Genomic DNA, 20,919 nt, shown 5'->3' on the forward strand with positions numbered 1-20,919 from the left:
ATAAGCACACATGGAGGAAATGGGAAACAGGTGAGCATAATCAGGATCGGGGAAGACAATCAGACCGAGGCACATGAAGAAGGGCAAGTGACCTGAAACGAGAGAAAAGTTACTTTTCAAAATAAAACAGGAAATCACAACCTCCGCAAACGTTTTCTCTGTCGCCTGCGCCTCATCATTTGCAATATAAGCATTTGTTGTTCAATATTGATGAGCTCCAACTCCAAATACAGCCGCTCCACCCCGGTCACCATTGTTTACTGTTGTATACTGTGACCGGAAGACAAAGCAAGGATTCGGCTATAACCCCTGAAACCACACAAACACACATCCACACCCCCTAGCGGCATGGTGGGGAATTGCAGAGCAACGTGTTCCCTCGACGCAGAACTTTGAATGCTCAACGACTGTGTCACGCAGAAGCATAAACTAGGCTTCCTACAACGAGGGACAATACTTCTAATATAAATATAAACAATAATGTCCTCCGAAGAGGGACAAGATCCAACAATAACTAAACTACTCTAACAAAAGGAGCTATGAAAACTAAGAGGCAAACGCCCAGAAAAAACACTCTCAACGAGGCAAACAACTGTAACTGTGGATCTTTGACTAAAGGCTGGTGAGGCTCGACAAGGGACAAGATACACTGGCACAGGACAAAGTGGAGAAGCAGACTATAAGCACACATGGAGGTAATGGGAAACAGGTGAGCATAATCAGGATCGGGGAAGACAATCAGACCGAGGCACATGAGGAAGGGCAAGTGACCTGAAACGAGAGAAAAGTTACTTTTCAAAATAAAACAGGAAATCACAATACAAACATGGAGACAAGACAAAAACTTAACTTGATTTTACTGTGGTGTGACATTACCCCCCCCCCCCCCTCTATGGCCGAATACCAGACGGCCCTGGAATGTCTGGATGTTCTTTATAAAAGTCACTGATAAGATCAGTGTCCATGATAAAACTGTCCGGAACCCACTGGCATTCTTCAGGTCCGTACCCCACCCAGTCCACCAGGAATGGCCTGTCCCGGCCCCGTTTACGCACTGCCAGCAGTTTCTTTACAGTGTTAACTGGCCCTCCATTGACCATACGGGGAGACGGGGGTGACTTGGTAGCTGGCAACAGAGCACTCTCTTAAGCCTAGTTTATGCTTCTGCGTCGAGTCAACGCCGTAGCTACGCCATCGAAGACCCCTACGCTGTAGCCTGACGCACACCTCCCAAAAATCCTTACTACGCAAGCGCTGTGATTGGTCCGCTCAGAACGTAATTTCCGGGAGTTGCTTTTTCCGGTCTTTCTTCCTACACCGCCATTTTTAAAGTTCTTGTGTACCGATAGCAGCAATGGACCAACTGGAGGAAAGACTCATCGAGGAGGTCAGGAAGTACGACCACATTTACAATATTTCGTCCAAGAACTACAAAGACTGCCAAATGGCAAACAACTCGTGGCGAGAAATCGCCCAAAACACGGGGTTGGAGGTTGCGGAGTGCACAAAGAGATGGAAGAACCTCTGGGACAAATTTGTCCGGCTGCGCAGAAAACTCTCCACAAAAAGTGGCGACGGAGGCGGCCAAAAAGTCCCTGCATTTTATCATTTTTTATCATGGCTGGCACCACACGTAAAGCACTGCGAAACGGAGTCAAACTATGAGGCAAAGGTATGTGTTTTCTGTTACTACAGCTACATCATTGGTTATGTGTGTGCTTATGTGTAACGTAAAACATTAACAACATGTAATATTGGCTACTGGTTGTAAACAAACACATAGACTAATCAAGCATCCACTCTTTCATTAAAAACAGACGTCGTGCAGTTCGTCAGACAGCGACAAGGCTCTACATCTGCATCGCCCACCGAGCCCCCCCGGTCTACCACACAGGATTTGCCAGCTCCCCCTGCAACTCCCAGCAGGCCACCAGCTTTTGCCACAGTGGAGTCCCTGATGTCTCGGCCCAAAAGAAAGAGGGACCAGCAGGACGAGCTTGCAAAGCAGATGGCAAACCTAGGAGACCGTAGGGTAGAGCTTCAGCAGCAGCTGCATGGGGCTGATGAGTGCTCCAGGTTCGGGCAAACGGTGGCCGACTTGCTCCGAAGGGTTCCAGATGACCGGAGACCTGATGTGATGTTCAGCGTCTACGGCCTGATACACGACAATAGACAGTGAAGGAGCCCACATCCTTGAACTTTGTATTGCATATAGTTTTTTTGTAAATATTTGAAGTGTGTGTTGTATTTTTTTTAGGTGCACTTTGTCCTGACTTTTTTTTAAATTATACCTTTTTATATATATATATATATATATATATATATGTACTATGGCATGCCATTCAGGAAATTATATGGAATGAAGTCTGAATATATTGAATGAAACCTTGAATATATGGAATGAAACCTTGAATATATGGAATGAAGTCTGAATATATGGAATGAAACCTTGAATATATGGAATGAAGTCTGAATATATGGAATGAAGTCTGAATATATTGAATGAAACCTTGAATATATTGAATTAAATCTTGAATATATGGAATGAAGTCTGAATATATTGAATGAAACCTTGAATATATTGAATGAAATCTTGAATATATTGAATGAAGTCTGAATATATTGAATGAAACCTTTAATATATTGAATGAAGTCTGAATATATGGAATGAAACCTTGAATATATGGAATGAAACCTTGAATATATGGAAGGAAGTCTGAATATATTGAATGAAACCTTGAATATATGGAATGAAGTCTGAATATATTGAATGAAACCTTGAATATATTGAATGAAGTCTGAATATATTGAATGAAGTCAGAATATATTGAATGAAACCTTGAATATATTGAATGAAGTCTGAATATATTGAATGAAACCTTGAATATATTGAATGAAGTCTGAATATATTGAATGAAACCTTGAATATATTGAATGAAACCTTGAATATATTGAATGAAGTCTGAATATATGGAATGAAACCTTGAATATATTGAATGAAGTCTGAATATATGGAATGAAGTCTGAATATATTGAATGAAACCTTGAATATATTGAATGAAGTCTGAATATATGGAATGAAACCTTGAATATATTGAATGAAACCTTGAATATATGGAATGAAGTCTGAATATATTGAATGAAATCTTGAATATATGGATTGAAACTTGACTGACGTCAGACTTCACCGCAGTGTCTGCGGACATCTTGTGTAACGTGTGGATGCTATAGCTAAAAGTGAATGACAATGAGGTAGTCCGCTCACAATCTCGTTGCAGCAATATTAAACTATGAGGACATCAGTAACACACTGGCGAATATTCAGACTTAATTCCATATATTCAGGGTTTCATTCCATATATTCAAGGTTTCATTCCATATATTCAGACTTCATTCAATATATTCAGACTTCATTCCATATATACAAGGTTTCATTCCATATATTAAAAGGTTTAATTTCCTGAACGGCATGCCATAATATACATATTATTATACTGTTTATATGACAATAAAGCACACAGGTTTGTTTTCAAACAGTTGTTCTGATATTTATTTCAGCACACACAGTACAGCACAAGCACAGTTTACACACAACGTATAGCTCATTTACATCACTGATGGAACACAGCTCACAAACATCACTGAGTAGTGTGCCCCGGGACACCATCTCGTTTTGCCATGGCACGGTTCCTTGAGGTGACTGAAAGAAAGCCATCAGGTCATTCCGAAAAGCCAATGCCACTCTGGTGGAACGGGCCCTGGACATCAGTGTGGGATCCACAGATTCAACGAAGTTCGAGTCATTGGCCACCACTTTTCTCCACTCGCCAGGCTGCACTGATCCACAACTGTCGGTGTCCACAAAATGCGGCGGGATGTATCTGCTGTCTGGGGGGCTCACCTCATCTGTGTAGGTGAGGTAATTGTGTAGGACCACACAGGCTTTGACGACATCCACATCTTTTTCAGGCTGAAACTCCCAAGAATTCTCCTCCGCGCAGCCATGATGCCGAATGTATTTTCAATTACCCGCCTGGCCCTGGAGTGGCGGTAGTTGTAGACCTGCTTGTCCATGTTCATGCCTACTCCTGTATAGGAAGTTATAACATACTGTTTAACTTCAATGGTATATACATATAACACATTATTAGAGCTGCATAGATATAGATAGATAACTAGATATGTGTATGTAATACTTGCCTGGGAAGGGACGCATCAAGTTGCAGTGCAGGGGAAAGGCAGCATCAGCAACGATGACATGAGGGATCTGGACTCCAGTTCCTAGAAGTTCAGATGGTGAGGGCTAATTGAGCTTGTGGCTGAGCAGCATTGACCCAAACTTGCTCTCTTTGAAAATGCCACCATCGCTCTCTCTTCCATATCCTCCCACGTCCACCATTGTGAAATTGTATCTGTAAAGGACATCAATGCATCAATGTTATCATTAATGTTTTTTTACTGGACCCATAGATCAAACATGTTTTAAATTATTTTGCTCGATAGGAATTAGCTGGAATCACATGTTGCCATCAGCACAATGGAGTGAGCCCCTTTGTAGTTTAAGTAGTCGCTTCCTGCTTTTGGCGGTGCTTTTATGGTAACATGTTTACCATTGAGACTTCCAACGCAGTTCGGGAAGTTCCACAGCCGCCAGTAATCTGCTGCCATGGCTTCCCATTGTTTGGTTAAAGGACATGGCAAAAACTCGGGCTGAAACGCATGTCCACAATGCTTTGCAGACCTCCGACAAAATGATGGACACAGTGCTACACGCCAGTTTGTAGCTAGTCGCCACAGCTTGCTGACTTCCACCCGAGGCTAAAAGTCTCTGGGCGACATCAACACGCATGCTGTGCGTTGTCTGGTACGTTATTAATGGCTGTATACGGCGAAGAAGCTGGTCAAATCGCCCCGTTGACATTCGAAAGTATCGAAAGTGCATTTGTTCATCCAGGTCCCTCAGTGGGTGAACAAGTGTTGTAAATTCACCCGTGTAAATTTCACCCGCTGCGGAGGTTCAACATGGACTCCAGGATACTCTGCAACTTCTACAGATGCACCATCGAGAGTATCCTGACCAGATCCATCACGGCCTGGTACGGCAGTTGCACCGCCCTCAACCGTAAGACTCTACAGAGGGTGGTGAAAACTGCTCAGCACATCACCAGGAAGGAGCTACCATCCAGACCTCTACACCCAGCATTGTAGGAAGAAGGCTAACAGGATACTGAAAGACCCCCATCACCCCCATCACAGCAACAAACTGTTATCTCTGCTGCCGTCTGGCAGACAGTACCAGTGGGGTGGCTGTGGCTGAGGGGGTAGAGCGGTCGTCCTCCAACCAGAAGGTCGGAAGCTCGATCCCCAGTCTTCCCATCTGCATGCCAAAGTGTCCTTGGGCAAGATACTGAACCCCAAAACTGCCCAATAGAACATCAAAAAAAGTGCTAGCTATAGAAGCACTGTATGAATGTGTGTGTGAATGGGTGAATGGAAAACTGTAGTGTAAAGCGCTTTGAGTGGTCTTCAAGACTAGAAAAGCGCTATATAAATACAACCATTTACCGCAGCATCCGGACCAAGACCACAAGACTCAGGGTCAGTTTTATCCCACAGGCTGTAAGACTGCTGATCTCCTGAGCTCTGTGAAAGTCACTACATCTGTTTAAAACAACATATTTATTTACACATTATATTATTCATAAGCAAAATTGATATTTATTTATTTAGTTTACAATAATTTTCATTCTGTCATTATCATCTCTATTCATCATATTTCCAACCAATTTAAAAATATAATGAGTGCAATAATCCATAGCTGTCCATACCTCCCTATAGCTGCTAAATCCTGACATGTATATATCTCATTTTAGCACCTTATGTTTTATTATTTTATTATAATGTTTTATTGAATTTTTTTGCACCTTATAATGTTTAATTTTTTGCACTAGTACTGACATTTGTACTTATTGTTTCATTTGCACTAGTGTATGTTATTTGTATTTTTTGTTACTCTTATTTTATGACACTTGCATGTTGAGTTGCTTGAGGTGCCTGGGATTTAAGATTTTCATTGCCAACATGTACGCTGTATCTGTTGTACAGATGACAAATAAAACCTTAGAAAACTTTGAAACCTTTGTTTCCAGCCTCGACCGGTTTAGTGGTCGTAAGGACCACCTCCGCAAACGTTTTCTCTGTCGCCTGCACCTCATCATTTGCAATATAAGCATTTGTTGTTCAATATTGATGAGCTCCAACTCCAAATACAGCCGCTCCACCCCGGTCACCATTGTTTACTGTTGTATACTGTGACCGGAAGACAAAGCAAGGATTCGGCTATAACCCCTGAAACCACACAAACACACATCCACACCCCCTAGCGGCATGGTGGGGAATTGCAGAGCAACGTGTTCCCTCGACGCAGAACTTTGAATGCTCAACGACTGTGTCACGCAGAAGCATAAACTAGGCTTCCTACAACGAGGGACAATACTTCTAATATAAATATAAACAATAATGTCCTCCGAAGAGGGACAAGATCCAACAATAACTAAACTACTCTAACAAAAGGAGCTATGAAAACTAAGAGGCAAACGCCCAGAAAAAACACTCTCAACGAGGCAAACAACTGTAACTGTGGATCTTTGACTAAAGGCTGGTGAGGCTCGACAAGGGACAAGATACACTGGCACAGGACAAAGTGGAGAAGCAGACTATAAGCACACATGGAGGTAATGGGAAACAGGTGAGCATAATCAGGATCGGGGAAGACAATCAGACCGAGGCACATGAGGAAGGGCAAGTAACCTGAAACGAGAGGAGAGTTACTTTTCAAAATAAAACAGGAAATCAAAATACAAACATGGAGACAAGACAAAAACTTATCTTGATTTTACTTTGGTGTGACAGTAAGATAAACAAATACAGCATTTCACAAAATATTCTCTAACTCAGCTTACTTCTAATATACTGATAATATATTGCAACTCACAATTTAGAACAGTACACTCACTCAGTAACGCAAATATTTCAGCAAACATAAATATAGAATAGCCTACTTGCAACAACACTAGTCACATAGTTTTTCCACTATTCCACAGACGACGCACAGTTAGCATTGCAGGAGATTAATGTGCCCAATGTTAGCTTAATCGTCATTATGTAATTATCAACATTACTTCACGCTACACGAACATACCGTATAACAAATAGTTTTATGAGCACATATACACATTCATCTAACACACTGGTAAATATTAACCATTACTATGAGGTACTGCTATCAAAATCGAACTGAAGAAATGGCCTTAATTGATACCAAAGGTCACAAAGGTCACCTGGGCCCCTCTGTGGTTTTGGTGAAAATTGGTAATGCAGGCTCAAAGAGCCCCTCGTGACCAGTGGGTCAAATTTGGGGCTCCTAGGCCCTTGGGAAGGCCCCGAAAGGGATTATAATTTTCCCAAAAAGCTCCAGAACCAAGAGGCTGCCAACTAAGTCACACTACCCAAGTTGGAAGCACCTTGTGAGGCATGCCTGCTCGACAATTAGTGGCACTTTTCTCCTCTGTAAAATGCCTACAAGTTTCTGAGTCGTGTCTTTTTGGCCCCTGTTTAGGCCCCTGACCAGCTAAATGGCTGAAATCTTGCACACTGCTTCCTCAGTGGCCCCTGATGACCCACACGTGTTTGGAAAGCTCTGTGAGTTGCACGTCAAAAGTTATAGCAGACCCTTCTTTTCTGGCCTCATATTTCACAATTCAACTGGCCCCTATTTTGGCCCCTGACCAGCTAGAGGGATGAAGACATGCACACTGCTTCTCATTATAGCCCCAAAGGGAAATTTGTGTTTTCAAAGCTCTGCACCTTGCATGTCAAGAGATACACCCCCCCAAAAGCCCAAACCCAGCCTTCCCCTGCATGCCTGCCTTTTGATTAAAAATACAAAGATTCAGATAACCTGATGATGGCGTGCTGAAGGCTGTTTCTTTGCGGAGCTCCCGCTCTGGTCCCGATATTTTTCAGCCTAAAAGCATCTTATTCCAATATTTTAACATGGCAAATAAACTTGCAGTCAGTCTCAGAGAGAAAGACTGGCTAATTTGAGGCAAACAACCCAGTAGAAGGTTATGGATCACCTGCTGCACTCTAGCATTGCCGTTACTTCCTCTCCGGCAGCTAGCATGAAGGGAGCTAGCAGCATGGACTTGTCCGAACTGGTGCGGAAAGTTACTCAAAACGTAAGTGAAATTATGGAGCAGAAGTTCTCTAAACTAACCGACACTTTGGACAAAATCGCCGGCAGCCTGGAAGGTCATGCTAAACGCATCACTGAAGCTGAACAGCAGGTCTCCGCCATGGAGGATCACGTCGCCACCCTCAAGCTCCGTCTTTCAAAGGTGGAGGACAGGCAGGTGACCATGGCCGAGCTGATAGACGACGCGGAGAACCGTAGCAGACGCGACAACATACGGATCTTAAATTTGAAGAAAGGTACAGAGGGTGAAAATCCTCAAGAGTTCTTTGAATCCTGGCTACCAACATTGCTCAGTTTGTCCGCCGCAAAGGGGTGAATAAAGATGGACCGCGCATCGGACCCTCAGACTGAGGAGTGACCGACCCAGACAGGTGATCATCAAACTCCACAACTCCCGGGACAAGCCTCAGATCTTAGCAGCCACAAGAAAGGCGAAAATCCTGGAACATGGGGGGTAGCGCATCCTCATCCATCAGGACCTGTCCAGCGCGGTTCGGCTGAAGCGTTGCTCATATAATGATATGGTTTGAAAGTTTATAGATAAGGACATTAGATTCATGATGCGGTTTCCAGCCAGGCTTGTGATACAGCATAACGGGACGAAGTGCAGTTTCAGCGATGCAGAGGAGGCTCTGCGTTTTCTGGCCACGCTTGACTGACCACACTGTCGGTGAGGTATGGATATAAACACGCCATAAGAAATGGTGATGCCAGCTCTATACTTACACCTCATTTAGACCAAGCTTAGCTCAGTTAAAAGCTTGAAAGCTCTGAGCTTCTTTATTATAATGTTGGCTTTGTTAAAACTGTCTCTGATTTGATATATGTGCTCCTCTGTTTTTCTTGTTTACATCCTTGGTGGTTACTTTATCATACACCGGATAGTCAGAGAGTTAATATAATTTTAAGGCTCGTGGCTCTGTGTCTGACAGAGGAGCGGACACTGCTGAATTTTGCCCAGATTTGTTTAGGTGCTATCTAATTATATTGTTGCCAAATTGGGATTGGAGAGGGGTCTTTTTTTTGGGGGGGGGAGGATTCTGTGTTCTTTTCTCTCTCGTGCCCTCTCTATAGTGATGGCCTCCTCTAGCATCACGTCCCCTTGTAAGACCCCATGGATACTTGAGACCTACTATATGGTAAATGGTTGTATTTATATAGCGCTTTTCTAGTCGTGAAGACCACTCAAAGCGCACTCAAAACACTACAGTTTTGCCATTCACCCATACATTCATACATACATACAGTGCATCGAGAGTAGCACTTCTTATTATTGTTGTTGTTGTTCTATGAGGGGCAATTCGGGGTTCAGCATCTTGCCCAAGGACACTTTGGCAGGCAGATGGGAAGACTGGGAATCAAACTTCTGACCTTCTGGTTGGAGGACGACCACTCTACCCCTCAGCCACAGCCAGCCCAGTACTAGTCACATTTGAGTTTGTTTTTATTTTTGGGTGGGTTCTGGTTCCTCTAAGTGTGCGGTCGTCGTTTGGGGACGACCTCTTTTTTCACATGACAGACACAGAAAAGAACAGAAAATAAAATAAAGCCAAGAGCGACAGGTTTTCGTGGACACCAATATTCATGTACATGGGAAATACACCTTTAAGATGAGTGTCACTAAATGTATTACATGGAAAGTAAAGGGAATTAATAATGTAGTTAAAAGATGTAAAATTCTGTCATCCCTAAAAAAGGAAGCGGCCCTGATAGCTTTTATACAAGAGACACCCTTGGCCCCCTAGCTCCTAATATTCTTTCCACCGTAAAGAGTCTTGGTGTCCATTTCAATTTCTTTTTTTTTAAATTTTGACCAGCATGGATCTCGAGAGGGTTATCCATACATTTGTAACCTCTGGGCTTGACTACTGTAATTCCCTGTATGTAGGCTTAGACCAATCCTCCATTAAACATTTAAATCTCGTACAAATGCTGCTGCTCACCTCCTGACTGAGAAAAAAAATAGAGACCATATCTACTGGCTTTCTGTTCAACACAGGATTGATTTTAAAATTTTACTGTTAACTTTTAAATCTCGGACTGGCACCGCCTTACTTAGCCGTCCCAAACTTATGGAACAACCTACCACTCCACATTAGATCTGCCCCCTCTCACACTTCAAATCACAACTAAAAACATATCTGTTCTCATTGACCTTCTCCTCAAATTGAATAAGTAAACATATTAAAACAATAAGTCCAACGCACAGTAACAATCAATCTATTCACAATTTTGCTCCCATTAAACACTACAGATAATTAGCTTCATAAACCTTGGATCTTCACACTCATTCATACATTAAGCATACAGTCCTTCCATTTGTATGTCTGCTACTCATGACATTCTACTATCATTATATCAACAGATCTTAACTATATGTTTGTTCTTAACCGTGGGTTGTTTTTAAACATTTGAATAACGTCAAGCTTCCCGTTATAATGGTATGGTGAAATGAGGAAATGTCTGCGGCGAGCAGAGGACAAGAAGAAAATTACTGCAGTAAAGTGGGAAAGATATTCACAGATCTAAATTTTCAGATCAATATCCAAAACCTTTCACGTTATAACGTGAGTTGGTACGGATGGATTTTTTTTCCTGGTGTGACAGCAAAACTTCCATAACTTTATTACAGTTTCTGTTTTTCCTAAATAAAATCTGAGATGATCCCTCCTGCAATTAATTTTTTTGTCGATACCACAGCCATTTTGTACACTAATTCAATGCTTCAGTCTCCATTGATCTTGCCACTACAAGCTCTCCATAATGTCAAAATTAATTTCAATAACTTGTTTTCTTGCTTGTCTTTACTTACATTTGGCATCATGTAAAAAAAGAGTAAATACAAAGAAAGATCTTACCTTAACACAGCCTGTACACCTCTCCTGCCACATAGAGAAAGACCACGTCTCTAAATGCAGGTGCAGCGGAAAGGCTTCAGGGACACCTCAATCTGACTCAATGCGCACACGCACACACGCACACACAGACACACGTGCTATTATAGACCCTTCTCTGATGGATGATTACAGAAATGTGGATTCCAATTTAGAGGACAGCTACTGTATGTGAACAAATGAATTAAGAAATATACCATTCATTTTCGTTTTTATATTCAAATCGATACACTGAAGGAATATACACTATTTTACTAGTACTATTTACTAATTTGAAACTAGCTATGGTAGTAATTGATTGAGGGGACTTTTGAAGTTGATTCAGTTTTTGCCAGTCATGTTGGAATCAGTGGAACATGGTTGTGATAGAGTGTAAACTTTAACTGTCACAGCAATTTCAATGCTGTCTCATTATCCAGAGGACAAGTAATGTGATATCAATTTCAATGCATTTCAATTTCATAGTCTTTATTGGCATGAGAATACAGTGCTTGTATTACCAAAGCACACAAATTAACAGTAATGATAGTAATAACTATAGGGCCATTATTATAGCAAAAACTATTGTCAAATGTGACTTAATCGGTCTGACTATAATCAGAATTGTGAATGCATACATTTATATGTGAATGTGTACATGGATCTGTATTTTAAATGTGTATGTGCATGTTTATAAACAGATTTGAAATTGTGTAAAAAAAAATCGTCACACCAAACTCCATTTAAAAATCTCTGAATTTAAAGTAGTTCCACCATAGTCCTGGTTGGAGCCTTTGTAGTGTATTCACTCAGTCTGTACTTCTTGGAGGAAGTTTTACATGGTGTTCATTAGGCTCAGCACAGCTGTGTTATCTATGGAGTCATTATTGTCATGAGATTCTGCGATTAGAAACACTGCGCTCAGACCTAACTGCTTTCTGTGGTCTGACAAGCAGTATATTCATCAAGCTCAGTGCTCCATAACTATCACTATTTTCCTGGTTTTATCCAAAGCAGGCCACTGAGTGTCAGTAATCTTCAAACTTAAAATACTTAGTCCACCTAGTGATATGAAGGCTGCAGCTCTTAAAACACAGACAAATCTCCACAGGTATTTGTTAAAAAAACAGCCAATTTCCCAGACTTGTCTGTATTTTCAGCTCTTAAAGTAAAATACTTTTCAGGCATTAATCTCCATGTATGCATTTACATATTTGTGTACATGTACAGATATAAATACACTTCTGAAGACATATTTGAAGTTATTTTCTTTACACATTTTCAAATACGATTATACACATACACACAAACACATTCTATACACAGTTTTGAAGATCTATGGTCACATTCACAAATCTCATCATACATTTGGAGATTCCTTTACACATTCACAAATTTGATTGAGACTGCTGCAATTATGGCCCCATAAATAACCATGTTTCTTATACATAACTAATGACTACAGTAACAATATCAATTCTTTGGAGAAATTGCTGCCTGCATTTACAATCACAACCCCTATGGAGGACCAGACATGACTTAAGTATAATTAAATTAATAATAAATAAATGTGGAAATAAATACATTTCCACATTTATTTATTTCTGTGTCTGTATGCTAATGAGAAAGGCGGTCCTAACCTCAGTCTCATGCAGGATTGGTCACAGGGGTGTGATGATCCAGTTCTACTACTTCTGCTTGCCAATGCAGACTGTTGTGCAGCAATTGCTGTTTGCAGTGTTGTGTCAGTTCACACTTAAAAAGAACGAGTTCATGTTAATTTTTTATTGGGATGATTTAGTAACGAACTTACGATCATGTGTTTAGTTATTAATCGAGGGTGTCTGATCATGTCTGTGCATGATGAATAAAAAATTATTGTGGAAATAAATTAATGTGGAAATAAATTAAAACATTTATTCATGTATTACTGTGTAACTTCCACGTTTATTTATTTCCACATTTCTGTGTCCATATGTGAATGAGTTAAGGTGGTCCTAACCTCAGGCTTAAGCAGGATTGGTCAATTGAGCAATCCAGACAGAAGCAAACTATTCCTAGCAAATCTTCCTTGTAGCATAGTTAGGAAACTGAGTGAACGTCACTCACGTTCGCATTAATTTTTTAAATCATCATCGTATCAGGCCCTCATGTGAAATACCAGGAGCGAGAGAAAATGGACCGCCCCCCCCCCCCCCCCATTCACTCGTTAAGAGCGACATAAACAGTGAGATCAGAGCTTGTTCACGAGAAGCAGCAGGTTCTGTTCTTCAACTAATTCTCAGAGACTTAGTTAAAGACCAATGGAAACACGGACACAGTTTCTCTCTGGTCACAGCTGTTCAGTGATCAGCTGCTTCATGATCAGAGCAGAAGCTGCAGTTGATTTGTATCAAGCTGGAGTTTTTGTTTCCTCCCCCAGTCTGACTTGCTCTCACTATAACTACACTGTAAAACATTGCAGCCCCATACTTATTCCCTTTAACTCGAAGAGCTCTGACAAGTTTTAGATTTTGAACTCAATTGTATGAGTTTTCAAAAGTTAAACTTGCAGTAATTTGTTGTGTTGACTATTTGAAAATGTTATCAGATCTGTACGTGTTGATTGAACTTGGGTGTGTAAGTTATCAGTTGAAAAAAAAGGAAAAAGGAGGGGGGGGTTGCTCTTCTTCTGCTGCTTCTTCTACCTTCCCTGTTTTCGACTGGTGGCGTAATTGCAGAAAAATTATACATGGAAGTATTTATAATTTGACACTGTTTTGATGCTTTTTAATTGTTCATCAGTTTATGCCTTTGCATCTCTGTCTTCCAGTTTTAAGAAGTTAAGACAGAGTTAAGGAAGATAACTGGGGATGTAATAAAGATACCGGTAATACATTTTGTATGTGAATTCTTCTACCAACCACCTCTCTCTTTATTTTAATTTATTTTATTTTATATTTAATTTATATTTTTACTTATGCTATTTTCCATCTATAGACGCTATATAGAAAAAAAAATTGATTTTAAATTAGTGTTAGCTGTAGTCCATGATCATGTTTTGGTAAGCTAATAGTTATTAACTTATTGTTATATTAAGTATACAGAATTCGGTTTTAAAAGTTTTTGATGGTGGTCTAAAATTCTTTTTGCCTTTTAGGTTGCTGGTTCCAACATGATCAGGAAATGTAATTTGTCAGCAGCTTCTTTCACCTCCAGAATAGTTATTTAAACACTAAAGGCTGCAACACAGCCACTATTCCAGAATCAGCCCTCCTAGATGCCTCTACACTGATTGCATTTGTACATTTCAGACACTTAATGCACTGAGTCATTTGTCAAGATATCATACAGCACAACTTAGCTGTTGTGCAGAGCAGAGTCAGGGGCCTCTGTTATTTAAATGCCCTTTATGCCCATTTCAGCAACCCTTTTCTGAATCAGCCCTTTTCAGTCATCTCAGAAAGCATTTGAAAACAGTGACATGCCCATATAAGGATTGTAGCTATAGCACAAATGTGGACTCTTCATTCAATTCCCATAAAAGTAGAGCACACCAAGCAAGTTTTGCAGCAGACTTTCAAACTGATATTGTCAGTGAGGATCCCCATAATCTCCAAGCCAGTATTTCTGAGGTAACTAATAATTTGCATGAAGAATGCCCAGACCAGAGCACAGAAGTGGGGAATGATGATCAGTGTGGCACTGACAGTCTAAGAAATCCACTTAAAAAAAATGGTCTTCCTTATTCCTAAAGGTGCAGGCTATCCTCCATGTCTCAAACACAGCTACTCAAGAAAGAGTAGACCACTTGAATCAGATCTTCTCCTTATCTGAGCCATTGATCAAAGAGGCAGTTAGTGACATACTGCAGAGAAACGGTCACAGTATTGCAGACCCTACACTGAGTGAAGTTGTTGCTGTCATGGATTGCAATGTTCTATCTACATCAACCTCTAAAGGTGCTGAGTTTAGTTCATCCAAGTGCAGAAACCTTTATTGAGTGCAACTATCCTTGTATAATGCCAGTGGAGTATCAGTTGGAGCAACCTGGTCATACCAGTGTGTATGTTCCTATCCTTTAAATGAAAAGACTTTCTCAACAAGATTACTGAACCAAATACTGCATCTGGTCAATATGCATCATGCTCTGATGGCTCTCATTTCCTTGAAAATGAGTTACTGTCAACAGGTGATCTCCTCCTACCACTCCAGCTATATATTGATGATCTTGAAATTGCTAATCCGCTTGGCACATCATGCAAAATTCACAAACTTTGCGCTGTATATTAGGTCCTCACTAATGTGCCGCCAAAATACCCATCAGCATTACATGCTATACAGCTAGCAACACTGGTGACAGACCTCTATAAGTATGGATATGCAGCAGTGATGTTCATACTCTGGAACAAGATGGTGTCTTCATTGAAAGAGTTCGTCAGAATATCAGAGGCAACATCTTTTGTGTTTCTGTTGACAATCTGGCTGCTCATGGATTAGGTGACTTTGTAGAGTCATTTAGAGCAGGCCATGTTTGCAGATTCTGTATGGGCTCTGTAGAACAGTTTCAAGTAACTGAAGTCAGAGGAAATTTCCTCAGAGAACCAAAGCCAGCCATGACCTACATGTACAAACCATTCAAGAAAGTGACACTTTGAGCAGCCACTTTGGTGTTAAAGGTGGCTGTGTCTTGCGTGAGTCCCTGAATTACTTTCATACAATCATTGGTTTCCTCCAGATATACTCCATGGTCTTCTGGAAGGTATCATTCCCATGGAGCTTTCTCTTTGTGTTAAAGAGATGATTTGGCTGAAGTACTTCACTTTGTAGTATTTGAACCACAAGATTACATCATTCCCATATCAGCGCACCGATAAAGTGGATAGACCTCAGCCAACCTACCTGACCTGACGCGTCTGCAATAAACGGTGAGTTTTCACGCACTGGAACACCCCTAAATCGTCGCAAAGAAGAAGAAGAAGAAGAACTCCTTCAATAACAAAAGGTTTGTTGACGACTATTTTTCGTCATAGTCTTTGTCAACAAAATTAACACTGCATGACGCTCAACATTTCAAAAATATTTTGAAGACAATGGCAATCAGACACCAACACATGACAGCATATCATCTTGCTGCACCATCATTTTTCAAGCCAAAAACTCAGGTATCCAGGGTTGACTCTGTTCTGGTTTCAGCTCTACCAGAGGTTGCTCAAGTACACATTAGAGAACAAACAACTAGTGACACAATCTACAGGACATCAAAGGTGACCATTGATGGCAAGGACGATGCCATCTCACTTTCGCAAGACTCCAGCTCTACTCCATCTACTGATCTACTTTCAGATGTGTCATCTCCAGAACGTCTCAGCAGGTGGCCTCCAGGTCCTTTTCCAGTTCCCACATTTGTGCTTGATGTTGAACTGAAACTTAAATATGGAAATGCCGAATATGAGAAGAAAAACAGACACCTTAAGTTGATGAGAGCTAAAGCACGACATTTTAGAAATGCTTGCATCTACTTTATATGGTTTTAAGGTTTACCAAAGTGATAAAGAGACTGCAATGGCTACTGAGGCTCTTGTAGCTTGAAGGAAGCAGGATCTGAGACTGGCTGGAATGGATGGAAAAACAGCATCAAGTTTAAGGTGGGCAATTACAGGAACAAGATGAGATGGACTGGATGTCAGGAGGTCACTGTTAATGCTCGAAAAAGAAGTAGGAGTATTCCTGAAAATGAACCTTCACATTCCAATATTAAAAGACCCAAGTGAGTGTAACCTGGACGTGTGTCCCTCTCTCTTACAGAAGAGATCTATGCTGCTGACCTAAGTATAATATCTACAATATCTAAATCTCGGGTCTGTATCAAAAATCTGAGACCTAGGACCATTCAGCTCAGAATTATCGATGGTTTACTCAGATTCACGCTCACTCATCTTCTAGGTTTGGGAAAGGAGATTGGCAGTAGCAGGCTCTGTAAGGGAGTAAATAAGACCTCCAACACACACAACACACAGGACCACAGTTTTATGAAACAGAAAATTATCTTTATATAAATATCCTTTTCAGTTTCATTTAACTTCTGTTTAAGTAGGAACAGCTTCATGTAAAATAATTAACTCAAATATACCACAAAGAAACAATGTAAACAACCAAAATGAATGTAAAACTAAAATAAAGTATTTCAATACACTTCAATACACAAATGCACTTTGTTTTAGGAAAAAAAATTAATAAATGTGGTACCACTTCACTGTTTCTCAGTTATAGTCGTTTAAATTCACTTAAAGTTGTTTGTCTCACTGGTTTGAACCATTTTACTTTGAATGTTCCTCGGTTGTCAACCTTCAGTTTCCTTATGATGTCAGTTTTAGTCAGTTATCAGTTTATCTTGGTTGTCAACTGTCATTTATTGGTTAGTCTTGGGCCCAAGAACAAAAAACAACCTGAGTTTCAGGCAGAATAAAGTAGCAAAGAAATGGATAAAGACCTTCTCAGGTGGGTTTCCTTTTGTTTTGGTTCCTACTGCCCTCCTAGTACGGCAAGCATCCTCGTGTCGACGTCCTGGCACGCAGAAGGCATCCACGAACAGCAATGAAGTCCTGGACCTCGATGAAGCAGTTCCTCACATGGCACAGACAGAATCGTCCCTGAAAAAAAAAACTGTCAGAATAGTTCTAAAATTGAGGAAAACACCCTGACGGAGCCTCTCCTACAACCAACTTCGGTGTCTTAGAGGTAGGTACTCGTTCATGGTTCACTGCTAAAAACTCTTAATCATATGCTAATTGGAGAACAGAGTGCTTCGCAGCAGCACGGAGTTTTTCTGACTTCTCTCAGTTCTCTGCTCTTTTTTTTCGTGTCACGCCCTCACACACCGAGAGCTGCAGGTCAAGGCGCGTTGCGGAAATCTGAATACCGGCCAAAAAACTACCATACGATGCATTTAAGGAACCCGGTATTTTCTAGTACTCTAAATCTAATCGGGGTTACACGAGCAGAAGTCAACTTCCTACCCAACTTACCCCAAGGAAAGGATCCTTCAAGCCTTGAGCAGTTGAGGCAGACAATTGTTGAAGAAGTCAAGAAGACAGAGAAGAACCTGCCCCTCATTGGAAAGATGATGGAGACCACATTTCCCCTGCGCCGACAGACCACAGTGATGTCCTGCCCACCAGTGAACGAGCTCATGGTAATATGGATCAGCTCTCTCTTTAAAGTGAAAATTGTGATTCTTACTCATTTGGTAGCTATTTGCTGCTTGACAAATGTGTGTGAGATTCTTCAAATTGAACTGTTTAAGTGTTGTTGCTGTATTGTCCTCTTGCTATTACTTCAATTTAGTTGTATGCAGAGATACAGTGGATTATGAATCAGAACCTGCTCAACACATTCTATGCTGAGCTTGACTGTCATCTTCCTTCATAGGTTGAACCAGTGGAACATTGGACAGGTTTAATGATTCAAATGAGCTTTTTGAAATTTGCAATTAGTCCACTTTGTGTTTGCTATTTGTCTGATTGCATTAAAGATTTGAACAGGTTATTTGTGGACATATGTTTTGATTTGACTGTTTAAAATCAGCTTTGTTCAGTAAACTCTGCAGTATATAGAATTCTATTTTTATCTGAATAGGTTATCCATGACATCCACACCAAGCGCACTACCGTTCTCCATGCCCTTCCTGTGTATCTGCACAAAGACGTCTCTGGATTTTTCAGAACCTGCACAGTGAGATACTACTGTGTATTATGTAAATTGTTCATCAAAATACTAACATGTTTTAGGACTTACCTTTGTTTAGTCTACCCATACAGTTTTCTTGATGGTCTGTTTTCTTTCTCCACGCTACAAAGGAACTGAATTGGCATTTTGTTCAAAGTGATAAGATGTTCAGTAAAACAATTTCCTGTATATGTCCTTTAGCTTAGTTTCAGTCTATCTCACACCACTTAGATTCTCTGGTAAATTGGCTGATTCATGTGTGCAGAACATGGATCTTCTGTTTTTTACCTCTTACAGTGAGACCCAGGTCTCCCTTGTAAAATAGGTATTGGATCTCAAAGGGACTTGATTAAATAATGATAAATTATATCAATCAATTGCCTCAAAGATTTTACGTTTTGAGTCACATGTTTTTAGGTATACTAACTCAACATATTTGACTAAAGTGTACTTCAAACAATGACAACACAAACTTATAAACATTGAGTTTTGTTAACATAAAAAGATGTGGTTGTCTACTTATTTTTTTAAGTTCTGTGGTTTGAAAACTGGAACCTTTAAGTAATAGTAACTGATAATAATTGAGTTGCCTTAACAGAAAACTGTAAGTCAAATTAACTGCAAATATTTGAGCACTTCATTTAAATTAACTGTTATCAAAAGGTACAAGTAATCCAAACTTTTATGTTCTGGAAAAATTTGACTTTTAAGTTGATCAGCTTAAAAAAATTGAGGCAATCAATTACATCAATTTTTATGAGTTCTGGTAACTTATTTGGGTTTACAGTGTAGGGATGAACAATTAATTGAAATTTTATTGAAATAGCAATATGGCTTTCTGCAATCTTTAAATCGTGCAGCATAGTTTTCCTGGCCTACACATCATATTCTACAGACTAAAGAAAACTAACTTTTTTTGGTACAGATCCCTGCAATAATCATCTTAAAGGGATAGTTCATGTTTGTTGAAGTGGGGTTGTATGAGGTACTTCTCCAGTCAGTGTATTGCCTACAGTAGATGGTAGTAATGCACTGACTATGGAGAAGAACCTCATACAACTTCAAAAAAACCTGAACTATATCTTTTTAATGTTTTTCAGTGAAAACGAGCGTAATGATGTAAAAAATTATCATTCACTCTACATACACCCCCGATATTGATGGGGTTTCTGCATGCCTTAAACAGTCTTAAATGGCTTGAATACTTAAACATGATTCATCATGTTTAGATTAAGGTTTAATATAATGTGGTAACTTTTGTCACCACAGAAACTTCAGAGCAGGGATTTGCAGTCTTCTCCCCTTTGTGTTGGTCACTGCACTCTACACACAAACATGCGCACATAAACACGAACACGCATGCACACATACACACACCTACTCTAAAACAACACACCGAACACCAGCTCTTTGTCCTGTTAATGTCATGTCTTATTTATATTTTTATGTCTTCAGGTTCATAGAGAAACTCTTGACGTTGTGAGGTCATGAGAGGTCACGAAGAGCAGGTTAGGGGGTGGTGCATGGGAGATTGAAAAACTTACCCAATCACAAAGGTTCTCATGAATAAACGGAAGCTTTATTCGTAGACTTGTCCTTCCTCTTAATCAAAAACAACAAATAAACAAAAGCGTCCCAGGGGAGATATTGGGTTAAACCAAATCGTTTCAAAACAAACTTAACGTGAGGTGTTTGTGGTTCTTCTTCCTTCCTTCGGGTCGTAGTACTCTGAAGCCTTCACTGGGGTTTGGAGCTGGTTTTCCTGCAGGTTTCCGTGCTCCTTCCTGCCGTGTGCTCGCCTCTTCTCTCCTCTGGCAGCTCTTAAATTCCCCCTCAATTATCTGGCCTAACCACCTACACCTGGGTGAGGAGTGAGGCCTTCTGGGACCTGGAGTTGTTGCCTCAGCGGCCATCTTGGGGTGTGGGCGCTGCTCCTTAAAGGGGAAGTAGCACCCATCCACTACCTGGCCCCGTGTGATGCCACATATCCCTCTCCCCGGGCCTGACGTCCTCGGCAGGGTGAAGGAGGACCAGAAGGCATCTCGGCGGGACAGGGCATCCGCGTTTCCATGGCGCCGACCG

The sequence above is a fragment of the Paralichthys olivaceus genome, chromosome 5 (assembly GCF_024713975.1).
Source record: "Paralichthys olivaceus isolate ysfri-2021 chromosome 5, ASM2471397v2, whole genome shotgun sequence".
In the NCBI taxonomy this organism is placed as follows: domain Eukaryota; kingdom Metazoa; phylum Chordata; class Actinopteri; order Pleuronectiformes; family Paralichthyidae; genus Paralichthys; species Paralichthys olivaceus.